Source organism: Vitis vinifera, chromosome 8, assembly GCF_030704535.1.
Source record: "Vitis vinifera cultivar Pinot Noir 40024 chromosome 8, ASM3070453v1".
In the NCBI taxonomy this organism is placed as follows: Eukaryota; Viridiplantae; Streptophyta; class Magnoliopsida; order Vitales; family Vitaceae; genus Vitis; species Vitis vinifera.
The window spans coordinates 3,736,667-3,759,882 of record NC_081812.1 but is presented as its reverse complement, the minus strand read 5'-3'; positions in this window follow the sequence as shown (position 1 = coordinate 3,759,882).

The window sequence follows — 23,216 nt, the reverse complement described above, 5'->3', positions numbered from 1 at the left end:
TCTATCCATATGTGCATGTGGATCCTCTGAGGTCGGGATAGACAATGTGACAAGAGGCGGGGCAACCTCGATCTAACTATGCAAAGTGAAAGGTATAGCCTGTGGTGCTACCTGATTGGGTGAAAAGGGTGGTGGTACCGTAGGGTCATACTGTGTGACATCCTGAGACGAGGCCTGCTAGGCCTATTGCCCATCTATCCTCTGGCAGAGGCCAACTATAGCCTCATTAATCAAAGCCATGGCCGAAGCAAACTAATCAACGGTAACCGCCTGTGAATCCATATCCCTCTAATCTGATATCTGGTATGACTGGTCTAATACTCTGATCAATCTACCTCTAACTCTGATCCAAGAAGCTGGATCCAGACCGAACGTATCGATACTCCTACAATAGTGGAAATACTAGATAAGATATGGTGTAAGGGGAACTCCATAAGGAATGTCTATCAAATATGCCGAAAGGTAACCTAGAAGTAATCAAACTAACATCCAATTCTGAGCGAATATACAAGAGACTACTATGAAGGTAACTAAACCTATCACTACTAACCCGACTTTGAAGGCCCATAGATGCACCCATGTGTATGAAATGAAATCCTGATCGAATGATCTAAGGCTCAACCTACAAGGTTAAGGTGGCTTTAAAAAGAAGAGATGTGGACTTTAAAGGATCCCTAGCAGAAGCGATCATACCCTTCGACGGTATGCAACCCTCTACACGCCTCCGAAGAGACGGAGTGCTTCCATGCAAGGTGGTCATCCCTTCCACACATGCACTGCCTCGACATCCTAGGGGGGTTTCCTATAGTGAAAGTTCTCGCAAATCTCAGCACTCGGTAGTCAAGTAAAGTGCACAGTGAGTGGTATGGGTGCATCCGAAAATCTCATGAAACTAAAGCAGAAAATGAAACACATTGGTCACATAAATATCCATGAAACCTAGCTCTGGGCTATACAGGTCTTCAAATATTGAACTCCAATCAGCGTCAGTATGTCCATCTCCTCTAGAATGCTCCCAAACATCGATATAGCCAGTCGTTAGACCCTACTTCTAAGCAACTAGCTCGGTCAGAGAAACAAGCACACATAAGGCCTTACACTTGAAAATGTAAGAACTGAAATGAAGGAAATGACCGAAACCATAGGATTGGAGGTAAGGGGATAGATATGAGACCTACATGGACAAATAACATGCAAACACACAGGAGAAGAGCAGTTATGCAACAAGTAGTTAAGCAGAACGCAGGTATATCATCCATGTCCGCACACAAGCTAAATAAGAATATGACAATCAAAATGAATAACAACAAGGATAGCATGCTCAAATTTGATCAAGATAATATACAAGAAAATGATTCAATCACTAAGACAACAAGATATACAACAATGTGAACATACATGTCAAAGTGAGCAGGATAATCATGGCAAGAGCAAAATCAATATGCTAAGACAATCAAGATAATCAATCAATATCATCAGTATGTCAATGTCCAAAAGCGATATAACAATCAAGCATAGAAAATCGCCACATCAAAATCCTCAATGTGTTATGATCACTCAAGCATAGAGAAGTACAAAGGAAAGGTATCCGTCAACCGACTAATCAAACGTCACATTTGCCTCAACTTAAGTTCGAGCTTGACCCTTTAAACATCCCCAGTGGAGTCGCCATTTTGTGGACCCAACATTTCACTCAATGGCGAAACTTGTTTTTTTATTTGTTTGGTGGAAATTCGACTTTTTTAAAAAAAAAAAAAAAAAAGACTTGGAATCGCCACTTATTTTTGTTTTATTTTTAAAGGGAAAACAAAATAAGAAAGAAAAACCCTAAGTGTGACTCTTTATTTGGAAAAACAGGTCTGTGAAAAACTGAGTCAAGTCTGATGGTCAGATTACTTATTGGGAAGGTACGGTAAAAGACCGAAGGCACCCCTCTAAGTCCCTAAAAACGGGTCTCTACTAAATAGGATGAGACAAATGTGGCAATTGATGAGAAAATTAATGAATACCAGTGAAATAATCAAATAATAAAGCGAATCATGCATAAGAATAAGCAAAGTGGGAATGAGATCGTACCTTAGCAGCAATTAATAGTGCGTTATCATGGAAACAGGGTTAGCTCAAGTATAAAATCATTACATGCATATCAAAGAATAAGGCAAAGATCAAGCAATACTCATTAAGCATAACAATTGACAATCAGAAGAGAAAACTCATATGTAAGGCCCCCAACAAAGCCCAATTGATTTTGCATGAATTAATCCCACAAATTCTGTTGTTTTGGAATTATGAAAATCATATTCACGCTTATTTAAAATCAAGAGAAACAAAAAAAAAAATTGAAAATCAAAGAAAATTTATGAAAATGCTTACCTGAAGGGAAATGTAGCAAGTTTATTTAAAAACGAGATTTTTAGTAACTTAAAACTCTAATGAATAATGAAAAATGGTAGAATTAAAAAATATATATATTTGAAAATTGGAGTGAAATTAAAATTATTTGAAAAACTGAAATTCGAAAAATGGAGTTTTGAAAATTAAATTTAAGAATTGGAATTTTGGAAATTAAATTTGAAAGAAGTTGGAATTTTGAAGATTATTTGAGAATTGGAGTTTTGAAAATTAAGTTTAAAAATTAGAATTTTGGAAATTAAATTTGAAATAAATTGGAATTGAAGATTATTTGAGAATTGGAGTTTTGAAAATTAAGTTTAAGAATTAGAATTTTGGAAATTAAATTTGAAAGAAATTGGAATTTTAAAAATTATTTGAGAATTGGAGTTTTAAAAATTAAATCATGAATTGGAGTTTTGGAAATTATTTGAAGATGGAATTTTAAAAATAAATAATAATAACAATAATAATAAAGAAATGTGAAAATTGGAATTTTGGACCTTGGAAATTAAATTCGGAAATTGGAATTTTGAAAATTATTTGAGAATTGGAGAAATGAAAATTAAATCATGAATTGGAGTTTTGGAAATTATTTGAAGATGGAATTTTAAAAATAAATAAAATAATAACAATAATAATAAACAAATGTGAAAATTAGAATTTTGGAACTTGAAAATTAAATTCGGAAATTGGACTTTTGAAAATTATTTGAGAATTGGAGTTTTGAAAATTAAATTATGAAAATTGGAATCTTGGAAATTATTTTAAGATGGAATTTTAAAAATAAATAAATAATAATAATAATAAACAAATGTGAAAATTGGAATTTTGGAAATTGAAAATTAAATTAGAAAATTGGAATTTTGAAGAATTATTTAAAAATGGAATTTTAAAAATAAATAAATAGAATAATAATAATAACGAAGATAATAATGATTAAATAAATAAATGTGAAAATTGGAATTTTGGAAATCGAGAATCAAATTTGGAAATCGGAATTTTGAAGAATTATTTAAAGATGGAATTTTAAAAGTAAATAAATAAATAAATAATATTAACGAAAATAATAATGATTAAATAAATAAATATGAAAATTGGAATTTTGGAATTTTGGAAATTGGAAATTAAATTTGGAAATCGGAATTTTGAAGAACTTATTTGAGAATAGAAACTTGAAAATTACATTCAAGAATTGGAATTTTGAAGAACTAAAAAAGAAAAATATGGAGTTTGAAAAAAAAAATTGAAAACTGAATCTTTGAGGATTTTAAATTTGACCTATAGGATAAAAAAAATAAAATGATGAGACATGACCATTGCATGCCAAGGGTGGCCAAGCATGGGCCCGCCCCAACAACTTTTTCCTTGGAAAACTCCACTTAGAAACCCATTTAAAAAGTTGCATGCTAGGTTGACCTAAGAATGCAACATATTGATTGCTTGGAAATGAACTACTACAGGTGGATTTTTGTTGCATTGTCAGAACCTTAGTTTGCAACATAAAAACCCATCAACCTCCACCATTATTCATCCCTCAGCGTGAGGCCACCAAATGTTGAAGACGTCAAAATTGAGAACAAACGTGCATGCAAGCTACTTACGTATGAGAGAAAATGAAAGGAAGTTAAGTGGATGAAATAGTGAGGAAAAAAAATGGTTTGGTAACGGGATGAGTGGAGGGGAGGGGAGGGGAGGAGAGGGAGAGGGTAGTGAGAGAAGTGGGTTGGGTGGTGGAATGAAAATTGGAAATGTGGGGCGTGGTGAAGGGTATGATGGGTATGAAAGTTAAAATATGGAAATATAGTTATGAATATTGAAATATGGGGATGTGGGTATGAAGGGTTGGAGTTGTAAGTGAAGGGCGGCCATGGATGCATGATTTGGGTGTGCATTAGTGGAAATGGGTAGGAAACAAATAGTTGGGCAGTAAGCTGGGCAGATGTGAATGAAGTGGGATGTGGGGGTATGAAGACGGGTTTTGGTGAATGGGTATTGCGGATTAGGAATATGAGTGGCGGACGGAGTTGCAAGGCCTGTTACTCGACGAGCTTCTGGGCCAGTAGGTGCTTGGTATTCAACTCTTTGTGCAGGCAACAACAACAAATATCCTATTAATGTTTCATAACATGGCCATTGTCTAGGTGAGTGGGTTTAAGATTATTTCTACCCACATATGCATGAATTTCCAACAAAATCAAATGAACCTTCACGAAAGACATGCCATGCATAGTATTAAAGGGCAATAGAGCACCCAGACGCCTGCCAATGGGCATAGAGGGACCATTTGTTGACGATTCCCTATGATGGGTCAATGGTGTTGCATAATAAGCCAACAGTATGAAACTAGTTCCATCATTGGATTGCTTCTCTAGCTTCCTAAGGCACTTTTGCTTGCAGCATCACCCCGTCCATCAAGCAGAACAAAAGAATCTTGAGTGGCATTTCAAAAATCTGATGTTGATTTAGTGTATACAATACGGAAGACACTATCTCTTGATATGAGGTTCTGGACCAAGCACTGGCCACTCAAAATATTTCCCGAAGACTCTTTGGAGGCTAAGACTTTGTAGCCATAGCTTTTACTCCCTGGGTCTGTACTCTCAAATGGCGATACACGAACCAAAAACATTCCACAGCTAGATACACAAGGGTATCTAGTTGTGATCACGAGTGGTCACTAGTTCATTTTGGTCACCATCGATTACTTCACCAAGTGGGTGGAGACCGCCTCATATGCGAGATTGACATCACCTAAGGTTGCTAGTTTCATCATATCACACATTATCTGTCGCTATGGAGTCTTTCATGAGTTGATCTCAGATAAGGGAGTACATTTTAGAGTAGAGGTTGACACCCTTTTGCAGAGATATGGTGTCTAGCATTATAGGTCATTTGCGTATAAGTCGCAGACTAACAGGGCAGTAGAGGTCGCGAATAAGAATATTAAGAGAATCTTGAGGAGGATGGTTGCTACTTCTCGAGATTGGTCAGAGAAGCTCCCATTTGCATTATGGGCTTATCGGACTTCTTTTTGCATATCTACAAGAGCCACACCTTGCTCCTTAGTGTATGGTATGGAGACAGTGCTACTAGTTGAGATTGAGATGGGTTCATTAAGAGTAACATTGGAGCAGTAGATTCCAGAGGCAGATTGGGCTCAGGCTAGATTAAATCAACTCAATCTCCTAGATGAGATGAGATTGAGGGCAACAAACCATGTTCGTGCATATCAGAGGAAGATGGCCCTCGCTTTCAAAAAGTGGGTCAGGCCCAAACCATTACATATAGGTGACTTAGTATTAAGAGTCATCAAAGGATTGATTAGAGATCCTAGAGGGAAGTTTAGACCCATTTGGAGCAGACCTTATTTCATCAAGGAGTTAACCGTAGAGGGCGCTGCATGGTTGATGGATCTAGATCGAAACCAATTCTCAGAGCCGACCAACATGGATTAGCTAAAGAGATACTATGTTTGAGTTCATGGTCTTAGGATGAGTGGCCATTATTTTGGTTAGCCATCTACCCTTTCACCCTTTTGATATATAGACCGTTGCTAGCCCATTGAGCCTCACATGTGCATTATAGTCTTTCTTTCCGAGACCCTCCACTCTTTGTATTTATTTTGTCATATATTTTGAGAGTGAGATGAGTGACCTCTTAAGAGTTCTAGGTCATTGTCTCTTCCATCATTACGTTCGTTGTTGATGTGACTTCACTCTATGTTCGATTTGAGTGGATCATTACTCATATTTGTGTTCTTTGTTTCACCATCATCCTCGATTTTGCTTCTGATTCATCCTTTTCATTTCACCTCTTATTCTTTTCTTATAGCGACCTGTTCCGGGTTTGATACTCTCTTTGCATCATCATTACACATCTCATTATCAGTTCGGTTTTCTTCACTGTCTCACTACTGTTACCATATTTGATTGGGCATCCTTAGGTCCATGGCTCACGAGATTTTTTTTATGCATATTGCATTTTATACATGAAGGCATGGGTTTTTTATCATTGGGTATTTTGGCCCAGTTTCCCTTCATTTCTATCACCCTATCACCCTAGCCTACGTTACGTCCTGTGTCTTAAGACCACCCTGAGGTTATGAGATTAGATGCCATCTTCGACAGCCCCTACTTGGACAAGTGTTTGAGATCTGGTTGATATTTAGATATTATCATGTTTCTTCTTCTGGGAGACACCTCTCTGATGTTTAGATTCATTTCAGCTGTGGATTTGGATTACTAGGATCACGTTTGATGATGGATGATTTGATGTCACCTGATTTTCTGATCTACCACACATTCGATGCCATATTATGGCATATTTCGTTTTAGTTGAGATTTATAGATCTTCATGGAGTTGCATGCCTATTCCCACTCATGGGATACACACCGAGACGTTGACCTGTTTGTTATCTTATCATGATCCCCTAGTGGAGCCTCTCTGGAGCCATTCAGCCTAACCGACATTTTTCGACATTTAGTTGTCATCATGCTTCTCCTTTTGGGATATGCCTCTTTTGATATGTGGATCTAATTCAGCCATGGATTTGGATTACTAGGATCACACATTTGATGATGGATGATTTGATGTCACTTGATTTTCTAATCTACCACACATTCGATGTCATACTGGGGCATATTCTGTTTTGGTTGAGATTTATAGATCTTCATGGAGTTGCATGCCTATCCCCACTTACAAGATACACACTAAGATGATGACCTGTTCGTTATCTTATCATGATCTCCCAGCGGAGCTTCTTTGGAGCCATTCAATCAAACCCACACTTTTCAGCATTTAGATATCATCATGCTTCTTCTTGTAGGAGACGCCTCTTTGATGTTTGGATCTGATCTAGCTATGGATTTGGATTATCGGGATCACACGTTTGATGATAGATGATTTGATGTCACCTGATTTTCTGATCTATCACACATTCGATGCCACACTAGGGCATATTCCGTTTCGGATGAGATTTATAGATCTTCATGGAGTTGCATGTTTATCCCCACTTACGGGATGCACGCCGAGACAATGGCTTGTTCGTTATCTTATCATGGTCCCTCAATGGGGTCTCTCTTGAGCAATTCAGCTAGGCCCACACTTTTCGGCATTTAGATGTCATCATGCTTCCTTCCAGGATACGCCTTGATCTGTGGGTCCGATTTAGTTATAGACATGGATGACTAGGATTACACATTTGATGACGAATAATTTGAGTTCATTTGATTTTTCGACCTATCACAATTTGATTCCATACTGGGACATATTTCCTATTTGGTTGAGATTTGTGGATCTCCATTGATTTGTATGATCATCCCCATTTACGAGATACATGTTGAGTTAATGATTTGCTTTTGTTTTGTCATGATTCTCCAATGGGGTCTTTCTTGAGTCATTCAGTTAGGTTCATACTTTCTGATATTGTCGTTATTCTTTGATGGAGTTATCTTAGGTGCATAAAATCTCATATCATCATTTCAGTGGAGTACATGTCAAATCTCTTATACATCTCCATGGGGTTATTCTTGAGTCATCGGAACAGACTGGATGCACTAGTTGCTATACTGGGGCATATTTCCCTCTTTTTAACTTGGAGAGGATTTTTTTCTCACATACCTTATAGTCTTCATTACTTGACCGAGGGATATTTATTTGCATTACTAGACGCAATTTCGATGATTTTTGCAGAGATGAGTTCCCAGAGGAGCACGACCTTCGGGTTTTGACTGCCCCACTATCCATGGCTCTTCAGTAGATTGGTATGTTGAGATCGTGGTAGTTACCCTAGTGGACTATTCTCTTGAGACTCTCCAATTGATCATTCATTTGAGATGACGATGGCTTCCTCCAGCAGAGCATTTCGAGTTAGAGGAGTTCGACTTATTGTGACACTTCGTCAGACCTCGTGATTTAGTCAGATCTTGTGGGACTATATTTATAGTCGATTTAACCTTTCTAACTCGTTGACGGAGCATCTTTTGAGACTCAGGGAGTCTCTTTCAAACCCTTCTATGGATTGAGAGTTGTGGCGGCATGCTACACTGGGGCATATTTTCCCCTCATCATATCCTTGCATTTTCAGCTTGGCATTCAGAGCCACCATGTCTTCTTAGTTGCGATGTTCAGAATCGTCTCTCTCAGTTTGACATTCATAGCTATTGTTTTAGCTTGGCATTCAGAGTCGTCCCATCATCTCATCATAGGTCTCAGTATTCAGAGCCACCATCTCTTTTCAGTTTGGCATTCAAAGCCACCATCATCTTCAGTTTGACATTCAGAGTGGTCCTCCTTACAGTTTGGCGTTCAAAGCCACCATCACTTCTCAGATTGGCATTCAAAGCCACATTTTTCAGTTTGGCGTTCAGAGCCACCATATCCTTACAGCTCGGCATTCAGAGCCACCATCCCCTGTTTAGTTCAACATTCAGAGCCATCATGTCTCTTCTCTGTTTGATGTTCAGAGTCATATTTTCAGTTCAGCGTTCAAAGTCGTATTTTCAGTTCAGCGTTCAAAGCCACATCTTCAATTTGGCATTCAAAGCCGCATTTTCCTTTTGGCGTTCAGAGTCGCATCTTCAGTTTGGCGTTCAGAGTCGTTGTTTGGTTTTAGTTCGGAATTCAGAGTCATCATACCATCTTCATTTTGGTGTTCAAAGTCGTTGTTTGTTTCTAGTTCGACATTCAGACTCATCATGTCTTCTTTTCATTCGACGTTTAGAGTCGCATCTTCATCTCGGCATTCAGAGCCACATCTTTAGTTTGGTGTTCAGAGTCATTGTTTGTCTTTAGTTCGACATCCAGAGCCATCACATTTTCCGTTTGTTGTTCAGAGTTGTTGTTCATTTTAGTTCGGTGTTCAAAGCCACACCTTCAGTTCAGTATTCAAAGCCGCATTTTCCGTTTGGCATCCAGAGCCGTTGTTCATTTTTAGTTTGGTGTTTAGAGCCGTCGTTTGTTTTTTTTTAGTTCGACATTTAGAGTCATCATGTCTTTCTTCCATTCGCCGTTCAGAGTCGCGTCTTCATCTTGGCATTCAGAGTCACATCTCCAGTTTGGCGTTCAGAGCTGCATCTTACAGTTTGGCGTTCAAAGCCACACCTTCAGTTCGGCGTTCATAGCCACATCTTCAGTTTGGCATTTATAGCCATGTATTTTTTTAGTTTGGCATTCAAAGCCATCACGTGTCTTTCTTTAGTTCGGCATTCAGAGCCGTATCTTCAGTTAGATATTTAGAGTTATTGTTTCAGTTTGGCGTTCAGAGCCGCATCTTCACTTTGGCGTTCAGATTCTTTGTTTGTTTTAGTCTGGCATTTAGAGCCATCACGTTTTTTCTGTTCAACATTCAGAGCCATGTCCTCAGTTTAGCATTCAAAGCCATTGCTCATTCAAGCATTTGATGCCACCATCTTTCTTTAGTTTTGGCGTTCAGAGCTATTGTGCATACTCATTCAGGCATTTGGAGTCACCATTATTTCCTTCCTTTTGGCGTTTAGAGTCATTTTCCTCACCTTATTACCTTGTTACCTTGTGCTTATTACTTGTTCATCATACTCTTCTAGACTTCCCCTTCCACTACACATGACATAGTCATTTGAGTTCATGACACATATTTCGGTCATGTTGTTGGGCACCCTACACTTAGCATTCTCATGTAGTTCACATAAGGTAGTCCTCTTTGGACGCATTCTTTCCTGTACTCCAAAGTGATTCGACCGTTACTCATCTTTAATATGGTTTTTCGAGTCACTTTTGGAGACGACTTAAAGAGAGTCTAGATCTTTAGTGCAGCTTCAGAGGCACTTTGAGAAATCCACTTTTCTCTTAGCATTTTAGAGCCTTTATGTTCATCTGTTGGCCTGAGCGAGTTCGTGTTTTACTAGTGTCCCTTTGGGGGTCTCTTTTGTTCTTTGGTAGAGTTCACTTCATTCCACGCACTATTCACACTTGTTTTTCACTCCAATGTTCATATTCCTTACACTTGTTAGCTCTATCGAAGAGGGGCATATTTATACACCCCCATTTTTTGGTGTCTTTTTGTGCAGATTTATTTTCCCAATTGTCGCAATTTTGGATAGCCACGTGTTGCCTCAAGAGAGGCCATTAGAGAATCATGTTAGTGGTTTGAAAAAGCAATGTGAGGGTGACACGTGTCATGGGAATATTCAGAAACAACTTTTTAGGGATTTGGAGGAGTATATTTTTGTTGTAGAGAGTGAGGTCATTAGAGGGGATAAGGTATTCTGTAGCTTGATGAGGAAGTTTTGGTAAGAGGGTAGATGGAGAGGAGCGGGTTTTTGGGGTTGCTTGCGAGAAAGGATACTTGGGGGGGATTCTTTTTGGAAGAGGTTACAGAGGAGCGCTTTTTTTAGTAGCTTGAAAGAGAAGACAACCGGAAGGAAGACCATTTGAAAGAGATGAAGGTTTGAGAGATGGAACTTGAGGAAAAAAAATTTGAGGGGAAACAAAAGGGAGAAAGGACCAGAAAAATATAAAGTTGCAAGAGGAGCAAAAGCGCAGCTGGAAGCCAACCCACTCTTTGCTTGAAATGAGCATTCTAGGTATGACTATTCATGAGCTCCTTATTTCTCATTTCCACATTGATTAACTCTCATTTTCAACTATTCTTTAGAGTATTTGGTTTGTTGATTAGTGTGGATATTATAGGCCACTCGTTTGTTTTGTGGGACTCTGGGTATGCATGCTCTGTTTCAGATTAATTTTGGGTGTTTTTTTACTTTTCTTGAAAATATCCGATACTCTCTTCCTTCCCATAACTTGATGTATAAAAAGCATGCTCTTATTTCCTCCGGATTCCACCTGCTCATAGCTCTTTGACGGTCCATGGCATAGCTCTTTGACGGTCGATGGCATAGAGCTAAGCTCATACTTTGTTTTTATTACATTTTCATTCTTCCCTGGTTATTATTCTATTTCTTGTTGAGGGTGGAGTGATGTCTTCAATGACCAAGCTGTTGGGATTCAATGAGTGTAGTCATGAGGGGAAATGAACTTAATGGAATATTTTTTATTGTACCTGTGCCTCATTTGATTGGTTCAAAATGGTGGAAGTTGTCACTAAGTTGAGTGAGTGCCACCAGAAGGTTTCAAAGATGATTGTGGGGAAAGATCTCAAGGTTTGGAGTAGAAAGAGGGAAAGGAAAGATACTAGAAGTGTTGAAAAACTGGCCTGAGAGGAGTATCCAGGTTATTTTCGCAACTGATGATGAGCGTACTTTGGGGATTGGAGATCTTGGCTGCCATAGAATGGGAATGCCATTGTGCTGGTGGCTTCCGAATTGTTGCCGACTTACTTGACAACTCCTGAATGGCAAAAACACCATACTGCCCTCATTGCCCTTGCTCAAATTGCAGAGGGTTGCTCTAAGGTGATGATAAAAAAATCTAGAACCGGTAATATCAATGGTCTTGAACTCATTTCAATATGGGTATGATGAACAACCAAAACAGACGGTCTCCTACATGGCTGAGCGGGTGGTTGGCACTGGTTCCTTTGGGATCATTTGGTGGCAGAAGCAATGTTTTTGATAATTCTGATGGGCTAAGTTTCATGTCGGATGGGTCTTGTGTGTTTGGATTTAGTAGTCTCTGGTCAGATTGGTTCACCCCCTTGAAGGAGCGGCCTGAGTTGTCATCACCAACAGCATCTCAACAGCTAGTTGGTTCACTGAGTATGTCCAGGATTGATTTCGGAATGGCTTCCCAACAACATGGATCGTTTTCCAGATTTAGACCATACCCCGCATGCGTGAAACGCTATTTTTGCATGGCCACCTTAGATCCCATGTTTTCCAAACCCACAATCGGTGTTGAATTCGCCACCCGGTATATTCGGGTCAATGACAAGATCGTTAAGGCTCATATTTGGGACACTACTGGCCAGGAGAGATACCGTGCAATCACCAGTCACATACTCTTCCTTTCTTACTTGTTCCATCCAAGCACTTCAAAGGGCCAAAGGTTTTTCATTTTATAATTTGGTAACAGTACATCCAAGAAAGCCAAGACCCAGGTTAGAGAGAGGGTGCACCTTTTTGTTTTCTAGGAAACTGGTGGGAATCTCCATTGCATTCACTTTTGAAGAGACCTATGGATTATGATTATAGGGTCCTTCTCGCGACCTTGTTCTTCTTATGTTTCCAGTGATGATTGGAGAACTGTCAAATTCAAGATGGGCCATTCTCCAAGTTCCTATGCTCCAGTCCAAATCTCGAGGATTGGAATAGGAAAATCTTATACGATGAGCTTCCAGCAGCATCTTACAAAGGATTACCTCTCTGATCAGAAATTTACCGTCACCACATATAGGGATAAGGGAGTGGCCATCACATCAACTGCAGTGAAGAAAGGAGGACTCTCAACTAAATGATTCCCAACTGCTACCTTCCATCACTAAGCAATCACCATCGGAGCCAATCTTTTCCAAAGAAGTCACTAGATCGGACAGCTAAATTGGGCAACCGATGCCTCCAGAGTCGGATTCAAACGTCAAGGTTGTGGTGAGAGTTAGGCCTGTGAATGAGCATGAGAGGAAGGGTGAACAGACGATGAAGAAACTTTCCTCAGATACATTGTTGGTTAGAGATTAGAAGTTCATGCTTGGTTCAATCTTAGATTCGAGTTCAAAGTAGGAAGAATATTTTTTAGTTGATTGGCGAGCCTTTAGTTAAAAATGCTCATATGGATAGACTGGAAGTGGAAAGATTTATATAATGTTAGCACAAACATATTGGCAGCCTTGGACGAGGCAGTGGCAGACAAACGTCAACATTCTTTTACTTTCACTAGGTGGTGGAAGGTCCAATTATTATCAAGACATTGTTGTTGTGGGAGCTTTTGGGGCAATGGAAAAGGGCATTCTCGTATCCTGTTCAACTGGAAATTCAGACTCTAGCCCCTACAGTTTACCAAACGTCGCACCATGGATCCCTACCGTCAGTGTCGGAATCTTGGATCACGACTTCCTTGCCTTCGTTAGTTTCGGCAACGGCTAGAATTATTCCGACGTGCCCCTTTACAGAGGCGACCCACCATCAGGAACGCTACTTCTATTTTGTTTATGCTGGAAATACGAGTAACGCACCATATGGGAACCTATGCATGGCCACATTTGGGCCATGTGTCTTTTTTTTTTTTTTTCTTCATCTTTGGTTTTAAAATGATTTCCCGATTTCCAGTTTTCAAATAACTTTCCAAATTCTAATTTTCAAATAATTCTCATTCTTCAAATTTTCATCCTTAGAATTTTTAGGTTCCAAAAATCCTTCCATTTTTAATAAAATTTTGCTGCCAATTTTTCTTTCTAGCAAGCAATTTTCACATTTTCCTTGTTTTTTAAAATAAGCATGAATTTAATTTTTGTAATTCCAAGTAATGGAATTTACGGAATTGATTCATGCAAAAATAAATTGGGCTTTGGTGGGGGCCCAACATCAAAAAAGTTTTATTTAAAATAAAAATAAATTTGAGTGAAGTGCAGTGTTTGCTTTTGGTGATTTCTTATCTTGTTTAGTGATGCATGTGACATATTTTATGCTCATTATTGCGCACTAACCCTATTTCCTGATAGCGCATTGTCGTTTGCTGCCAAGGTATGCACTCGCTCTCACTTTAACCATTCTCTATGCATGTTTGACTTCTAGTGTAATATCATTTTGAGTATCCATGTTTAATCAACCAATTATCATAATTGTTTCATCTCATTAGTAAATATCCGTTTTTAGGGACTTAGAAAGGTACTATGGTTTTTTATCGTAACTTCCTAATAAGTAACCTGACCCCCGAACCCAGATTTGGGTTTTCATGGACCACATTTTTCAAATAAGGAGTCATACTTAGTATTTTCTTTCTTATTTTGTTTACTCTTTAAAAATAAAACAAAAATAAGTGGCTACCATAAGTCATTTTCTAAACAATAAATCATTTTCAAATAAAAAACAAGTTCGCCATCGAATGGAAACGTATGAGCAGAAATGCCGGGTCCACAATGGGACAAGTGAAGTGGATGAACTTCAACAAGTGGATGAATTTCACCACTAAACGAGAATTGAATGCGAGGCAACACGAACCATCTGTGTTCACAAGAAAGAATATTTTTTATTAAGCCACATTCAATAAGATTAAAACACGTGGCAAACAACTTCTCTATAAAATAGGAAAGTTCTAGAAGTTAAAAAAGACCCGGGGGAAGGGCGCGAGAAAAAACATAGAACCTTTAAGAGAATTCAATTTTTTCAACCAAAACACAACCCACTAACTTTCTTTTGTATAACTCTTGTACGTTACAAGCGTTTTGCTTTTAATGCATGCTTACTTTATTTCCCAAGGTTATCATTCTTCTTAACTGGCTATCTGTCCCAATGCTTTCTCTATATAGAGTGAAGTATGCTTTCTTTGTCCAGGTAAAGTATGTTTGGATGGAGGACGTGCTATTCAGACTAGCTTTCTTCTCCCAGGCTTATCTTAACCAAGGACACTTAGCCCTCACAAGTCACAATAAGCACAAAAACCATATCTTGAAGACAGACTTTAACAAAATACATGCATAGAGATTTGTGTTTGATCTTAATCAAATTAAGAAAAAAAAATCATATTTTTAGGATACAATTTTAATTTTCTTTAAGGTTAATTCAGTGTCTCTAGGACATCGATTTATAATATATATTTTTAAATAAATTATTTTTTATATTATTTTAAATTTCGATATATTTGTTTTTTTATTAGAAAAAAAATCAATTTAATACCGTGAGGACGTAATTGATATTTTATTTTATTTTTCAATAAACTAGTCAACGGAAACGTAAGGGATAAAGATTGGAAGACCTAGGGAAAAGTGGGTTTGAATGAGGAGGCAAGATTGGATGGCACGAAAGTAGTGAAGTGTACACAATCCTCTTATCATTAAAAGGGGATAATCTGGAGTGGGACAGTGCCTGCCGACATGGTAGTAAGTGCCTCCCCTTTTATTTTAAACTTATCCAAAACTCCAAAGTAGGAAGGTAAAGTGAGACCAAAGAGTTTCTCAAATGCTATACGTCTCATCCACGATAAATTCATATTTCTTAATTTCATTTATTCACATTTTTATTATATTTTTTAAAGCTTCACTATTAAAGTTTATATAATTTTGGATTACAAACAAATCTTTGTAATTCTTTTTTAATTTATCCATTATTGTTTTTGTTGAATTATGAAATTTAAATCAATTTTATTATGTTTCACTCGAATTCTCAAGGTTGAGTTATCTGATCAGCTCGCATGATTTGAATTCCATGTACATATGGATCACATTGATCATCGAATTAAAAATCTTGTTTTTTTTTCTATTTTTTGTTGTTAGTATGATTTGATTAACAATTTTAAAAATATTTTTTTTATATAATTGACTACTAAGATAATTTAATTATAAAAAAAACTAATATATTTTATAATTTAAATATGCGAAAACATGAGTTTATTATTTTTTATGATAAAGATGTAAAGAAGTTGAAAAGCTCATTTGGCTTATAGCATGTAAATTTAGATAATACAAACCTATAAATAACTTAAATGATTTAGATAATGTTTAAAACTTTAAATAATCATAAATATTCATTATTTTAAATTAATTATATTTTAGAGTTAAAAATTATTGTATAAAAAAAATTATCATCATTTTAGTTTTTATTAACATAATTTATTTAAAATAATTGAAACATGGAAAGTTAAATATTTGTAGTCAAACTATTTAAATAACCATATAAATATCCATTGTTTTAAATTAATTTTGACTACTTTACTTGATATAAAACTTATTTACATAAACATTAATTTTTTTTTTCAAACTTTTAAATATAAAAAATGTTTGCAAATATCCATTGTCACCATTTATTCAAATTCAAATTTAAAATAAAGAAAATTGCGTATTAAATTGCATAATAATAATTTAATATTTATTGTTATTAAAAATATTAACTTTATGTGTCATAATAATTGGATGTGGTTCTAAATGATGCATGAACCGTTACGCATCCTATTATTACATCTCATTGACATATAAATTTTATATCTATAGGAATGCGGGTTGTTTGTTTTTTAACTCTATTTCCGTCATACATTTACTCGTTTGTCATTCATTCACACCATAGCCTAGCCTGATTTCTTCTTCTTCCATGTTAGAAGGCTCGATTTAGGTTTCTTCTTATTTTGTTCAACACCACAACTAAACCCAAAACCCCAAAAAACGCTCCACCTGAATCCCCCATTGGTCAACTATCACAAAATACAAGGGATATTCAACAATTATCGCCATCGAGAAGTAGAGCACCACTACTTCCAAACATCAACAGAATCTGAGAAAAACTAACAACATACACACCTGTGGACCTCACATTTTGCTCGATGTGTTCCCACTCGATGGTGTGACTTGCTTTTTTTTTTTTTTTTTTTTTTGAAAAAGACTTGAAGTCGCCACTTATTTTTGTTTTATTTTTAAAGGGAAAAACAAAATAAGAAAGAAAAACCTTAAGTGTGACTCCTGAAAGAAAAACGGGTCTGTGAAAAAGCGAGTCTGTGTTCGGGGGTTAGGTTACCTATTGGGAAGGTATGGTAAAAAAACGGTAGCACCCCTCTAAGTCCCTAAAAATGGGTCACTACTAAATAAAGTGAGACAAGTGCAACAATTGATAAGGAAATCAATAGATACCAATGAAATGATTAAATAATAAAAAGAATCATACATGAGAATAAGCAAAGTGGGAGTGAGATCATACCTTAGCAACAAGTCATAGTGCGCTGTCATAAAACGAGGTTAGTGCACAATAATGAATACAAAATATATTGCATGTGCCACAAAATAGAGTAAGAAATCCTCAATGGCGGTTATGTCTTTCACTCAGATCATTTTTAAAGAAAATATCTCAAATGTTGGTCCTCCACCAAACCCCAATTTATCTTGTATGAATTAGTCCCACAAATTCTATTATTTTGGAATTAAGAAAAAAAAAATCATTCATGCTTATTTAAAATCAAGGAAAGCGGAAAATTATTTTAAAATCAAAAAAAAAATTGTGAAAATGTTTCCCTGAAAGGAAAGGTAGAAGGTTTATTTAAAAATGGGATTTTTAGTGGTAAAATTAAAAAATATTTGAAAATTGGAGTGAGGTTAAAATTATTTGAAAGAAAACTAAAGTTTTAATTTGAAAATTAAATTTAACAATTGGAATTTTGAAAAAGCGAGTTTTAAAAATTATATTTAAAAATTGGAATTCTGAAAAATTATTTGAAAATGAGATTTTTAAAAATTAAAATTTTGGAAAATTTATTTGAAGATGGTATTTAAAAAAAAAAATTGGAAATTGGAATTTTGGAAATTCTATTTTGAGAATGGAATCTTGAAAATTAAAATTGGAAATTTGAATTTTGGAAAATTTATTTGAAGATGACATTTTAAAAATTAAATTTGGAAATTGGAATTTTTGGAAAATTTATTTGAAGATGGCATTTTTAAAAAATAATAATAATAATTTTGGAATTTTGGAAAATTTTGAAAAATGGTATTTTAAATAATAAATTTAAACTTTTGGAATTTTGGAAATTTTGGGAAAATTTTGAGAATGATAGTTTTGGAAAATTATTCGAAAAATGGAATTTCAAAAAATTAAATTTAAAAATTGGAACTTTGGAAAATTATTTCGAGAATGAAATTTTGGAAAATTTAAAAATTAGAGTTCTGAAAAATTGTTTGAAAATTGAAGTGAAAATAAGATTATTTGAAAATCCTAAATTTTGAAAATTATTTAAAAAAATAATTTGTGAAAATGTGTGAGCATAAAGGATCAAAAAGGAATATGGGCTCTTTAATTTTGTAGACCACCTCTATCTCAGAAAGCATCTTGCCACAACATGTCTATCATCCAACCAATGAGTTGCTACTATTGTAATGAAAAATTGCGATCCATTGGAGTCAGGCCCAGCATTTTCCATTAACACAAGTCCTGGACCAATGTGATTCAGTTTAAATTTCTTATCAACAAACCTCTCAACATAGATTGACTCTCCACCTCGTCCATCACCATGTGTAAAATCACCTCCCTGGATCATAAAGCTGGGAATAATCCTATGGAATGCACTCCCTTTATAATGAAGAGGTATCCCACTCTTTCTCCTCCCCTTCTATATTGACCTGGTTATTCATCATCATTTTGTTGACAAGAAAATAGATCGACTCTACAGTTTGACCATCAAGCTAAGAAATGCGGGTTTCAAGAAACATCCAACAACCTTCCTAGTCTTTAGAAGGCACTTCCGAGTTCTTCATTCTAGAACCAAGCGGAATACTAGAACTTGGTATGAGTTCACAATGACAGGTGCTAGTGTCGGCATATTGGAGGAGGAGATCGGTAGTAAGTTGGGTTAGGCATACGGGGTGTCTAAAGGAGGCTATGCATGCACCGAAATGGTCATTGCATGTGGGTTGCATGCACATGGGAAAGTGGAAAGAAATAAGTTGAAGGCGGGTGCGTTGGTGAAGGGTTCGGTAGATGAAGGATATTAATGGACTTGTTGAGGAAATGAATAGTGGGGGTGGTAGGTTGGGTAAGTGTGAAGGAGGGGGACTGATGGCAGAATGAACGGTTTCAGTGGTGGTAAGAGAAGTGATTTTGATGGGTATGAAGGAAGTGAGAGAAGTGGGTTTGATGGCTTAGCTGATGATGGTGAGTGTGGTTTGAGTTCGATGAACGGGTTGAAGGTAATAGGTATGAAAATGGGGGATGGTGAGCTAAATGTAGTGGGTTTGGCATGGTGATCGGTTTCGGTGGATACGAATGATGGGAAGATGGCTAAAGGTGGCAACTTGAATACAGTGAAGGATTCGCAACATGGACTAGTTTGGCTTAAGACTTGGGTTTGATAGAGGCAGCTTTGGTGGAGGGTTTTAGAGATTTCAAATAAGAGAGAAACAACCAATAATTCAGATAAAGCAACATGAAACAAAGTGTCACTAAGTTCCAATAATAATGAGCATATGAACAAGCCAGAAAACAGCAAAACACATGTGTAACCTTGGTTATCCATAAACAAATGAGTAAACTAAAACCCCAAACAGAAAAAGAAGAAGATAAAGGACAATGGTAGTGGAACTAAAACCAAAGATGCACAATGAATTTACTTGAGAGCTCTTCCTTTCTATTCGTTTTTCACACTCCTTTACTCCTCTGTTTCTTTTTTTTTTTAAGCTATCCACTCACTCTATTTTCAGACGTCCCCCTCCAAAACCTCCGCTTGCAAAGCTCCCCCTTCTTCCTTTTCTACCTCACCCTAGTTCTCTTTTTCCCTCTAGCTCTTTCAACTTTACTGCTCCCTATCTACTCATATGTCATCCGTTTAGAAAAAGTCTCATCTCAACCACCACCATGGCGAGGTGATGGTGTGTTCTTGGCCCATGTGTCTCATGCATGCAGTTGAGTATTTGAAGAAGTCGGCCCCCCACTCCTCCAAGATGTTGCCAGCTCTTCCCGAGATGATAAAAAAGAAAAACAAACAAACAAACAAACAAAAAAACCATCTTCCACAAAGGGGTTTACAATTATGCCCCTCTTCAGTAGAGTTCACGAGTGCAAAGCATGTGAACATCGAAATGAAATGAGAGTGTGAATAATGAGTGTAACAAAGTGAACTCTACCGAAGAACAAAAAAGACCCCTAAAGGTACACAAGTAGAACACAAGCTCGCTTAAACCAACAAATGAACAAAAAGAGCTCTAAAATCCTAAGAGAATGGTAGCTTTCAGAATGCCTCTAAAGCTGCACTATGGATCCAGACTCCCTCTAAAATGTCTCCAAAAGTGAGTTGAAGATCAATGTCAAAGTTGAGTAACAATCGAACCACCAAGGAGCACAAAAGAAGAAACCACACACCCACTATACAAAAGTAAAGATGAAATATGAAGCTGTGAGGACAAGGTGTGCAAAGACTAGAGTCACCAAAAATAGAGAAAGGAACGGGACATGGTTGTAATGATCAAAATCACCAAACTAAGGAAAAGACAAAGATGTGACTAATCGTATAAGGTGTGGTCTATGCTAAAGATAAGACTGAACTAACAAGATGAATGATCGATCAATATAGGTGCGGTCCCAAAAACTTAAACTCACATGGAAATGACCGATCAATATAGGTACGACCCCTAAAACTCAAGCTAAACTAACAAGATGAATGCCCGATCAATATAAGTGCGGTCCCAAAAACTCAAACTGAACACAAACTGACATGAAGATGGTCGATCGATATAGGTGCGACCCCGAAAACTCAAACTGAATTGACAAGATGAATGACCGATCAATATAGGTGCGATCCCAAACTCTAAATTCAAATTGACAAAACGATGATCGATCGATATAGGTGCGGTCCCAAAAACTCAAACTGAACACAAACTAATAAGAAGATGGTTGATCGATATAAGTGCAGCCCCAAAAACTCAAAATGACATGGAAATGACAAATTGATATAAGTGCAATCCTAAAAACTCAAGCTAACATGGAAATGACCAATCAATATAGGTGCAACCCCGAAAACTCAAACTAAACTGACAAGATGAATGACCGATCGATATAGGTGTGGCCCCAAAAACTCAAACTGACATGGAAATGATCGATCAATATAGATGTGGCCTCGAAAACTCAAGCTAAACTGACAAAATGAATGATCGATCGATATAGGTGTTGTCCCAAAAACTCAAACTGACATGGAAATGACTGATCAATATATGTGCGGCCCTGAAAACTCAAACTGAATTGACAAAATGAATGACCAATCGATATAGGTGTGGTCCCAAACTCTAAACTCAAGTTGACAAGACGATAACTGATCGATATAAGTGCGGTCCCAAAAACTCAAACTGAACACAAACTGACAGGAAAATGCCTGATCGATATAGGTGCGGCCCCAAAAACTCAAACTAACATGGAAATGACCGATCAATATAGGTGCAGCCCTGAAAACTCACACTAAACTAACAAGATGAATGACCGATCGATATAGGTGTGGTCCCAAACTCTAAACTCAAGCTAACAAGACAATGACCAATCGATATAGGTGTAGTCCTAACTCGAACTGAACACAAACTAATAGGAAAATGACCGATTGATATAGGTGCAATCCCGAAAACTCAAACTAAACACAAACTGACAGGAAGATGGTCGATCAAAATAGGTGCATCCCCGAAAACTAAAACTGGCATGAAAATGACCGATTAATATAGATGCAGGCCCGAAAACTCAAACTGAACTGACAAGATGAATGACCAATTGATATAGATACAATCCCAGCTCAAATTGAACACAAACTGATAGGAAGATGACCGATTGATATAGGCGTGGTCCCGACTCAAACTGACATGGAAATGACTGATCAATATAGGTGCGGCCCCGAAAACTCAAACTAACATGGACAATGATCGATCGATATAGATACGGCCCCAAACTCTAACTGAACTAACAAGATGAATGACCGATTAATATAGGTGCGGTCCCGAAAAACTCAAACTGAATTAACTAACATGAAATGATCTGACCAAAATGGATCAAAGCCAAAGGATGTCAGAGATAGCGATGCAAACAGACTTAACACGGAAAGAGATATGCCCGAGTATGACAACTCATAAGAATTGATGACTAGATCAAAATGCAATGAAGTCTATGAAAGGCCTGATGATCCCAAGGAAGGAGGGTATGCCTCAGTATTCAACTCACAAGGGTCAACAACTAGATCAAAAGGTGAATGAAAGTTTTTTGAAAGGTCTGGTGCTCTCAAATAAGGGGGTATGCCCTAGAATGTAACGGTGAACAAACAGAGATCCAAAATGCCTCAAAACTATTGTCCTCTAAAATATGTCCATCCATCATGTAATGAAAATGTCCAACTTCAAATAGGTAATGCCAAATAGGACCCTATATAGCGATACCATGCTAGCAAAACAAAACTAACTAATGAATAAAAACAATGATGACTAGTGCTCAAAATGCAAAGAGCAAGCAAATCAACACTCAACATGCCAACTGTCAAGATGAGAGTATCATCACTAATAAATCAACAATCTGTCAAGCCCTTCCATCATGGAAGAGGTTGAACCTAAAGTCCACAAGATGTATGAAAGAACAACCAAGGAAATCGAGGACTGACTACATCTTCTCCTAATCGAGAAAGAGGTGTGAGTTCATGTGTCATGGTGAGATGTGTGGGATAAAAGAATGTAATGATCAAGATCTGGTATGATAGAAAGCGTGAAAGTATCAAGGGTGAAATGTCTGAATATGAAATGAAAGGTAGGTATGTATTTGAGATCATCCAAGTATGCCAAGAAGACTAAACCCAAGGTGTCAATAGCTCCATGGTCTATCGAAAGCAGCAATCATAAATAGAAAGTCAAGTCTCGATGTCAAAACATCCAAATAGGTGGCTATGCCCCAGTATGAAATGATGATAACATGAAACAATCCAAAGATTTCAATATCACTCTCCCAGAGATGGGTATACCCAAATCAACAACTACCGAAAGGGACCATGCCCTAGGGTATGTCAACAAATCAATCAATCTCAACTCATACCACTACTGAAAATGAAAACATCTCAGCATAATCCATATGAATTAGAATCCCCAAGCTCTATGAATGTGAATGAAGTGGCTATGCCCCAGTATAAACCATCTGAAGTGACTATGCTCCAGGATAAATCAAAGTCCATCACCAATGAGAGGGCTATGTCTTAGTATGTGTCCTAAGAACAACGTCAATCTCATCCCTCAATGCTGAAAATGAAAATAC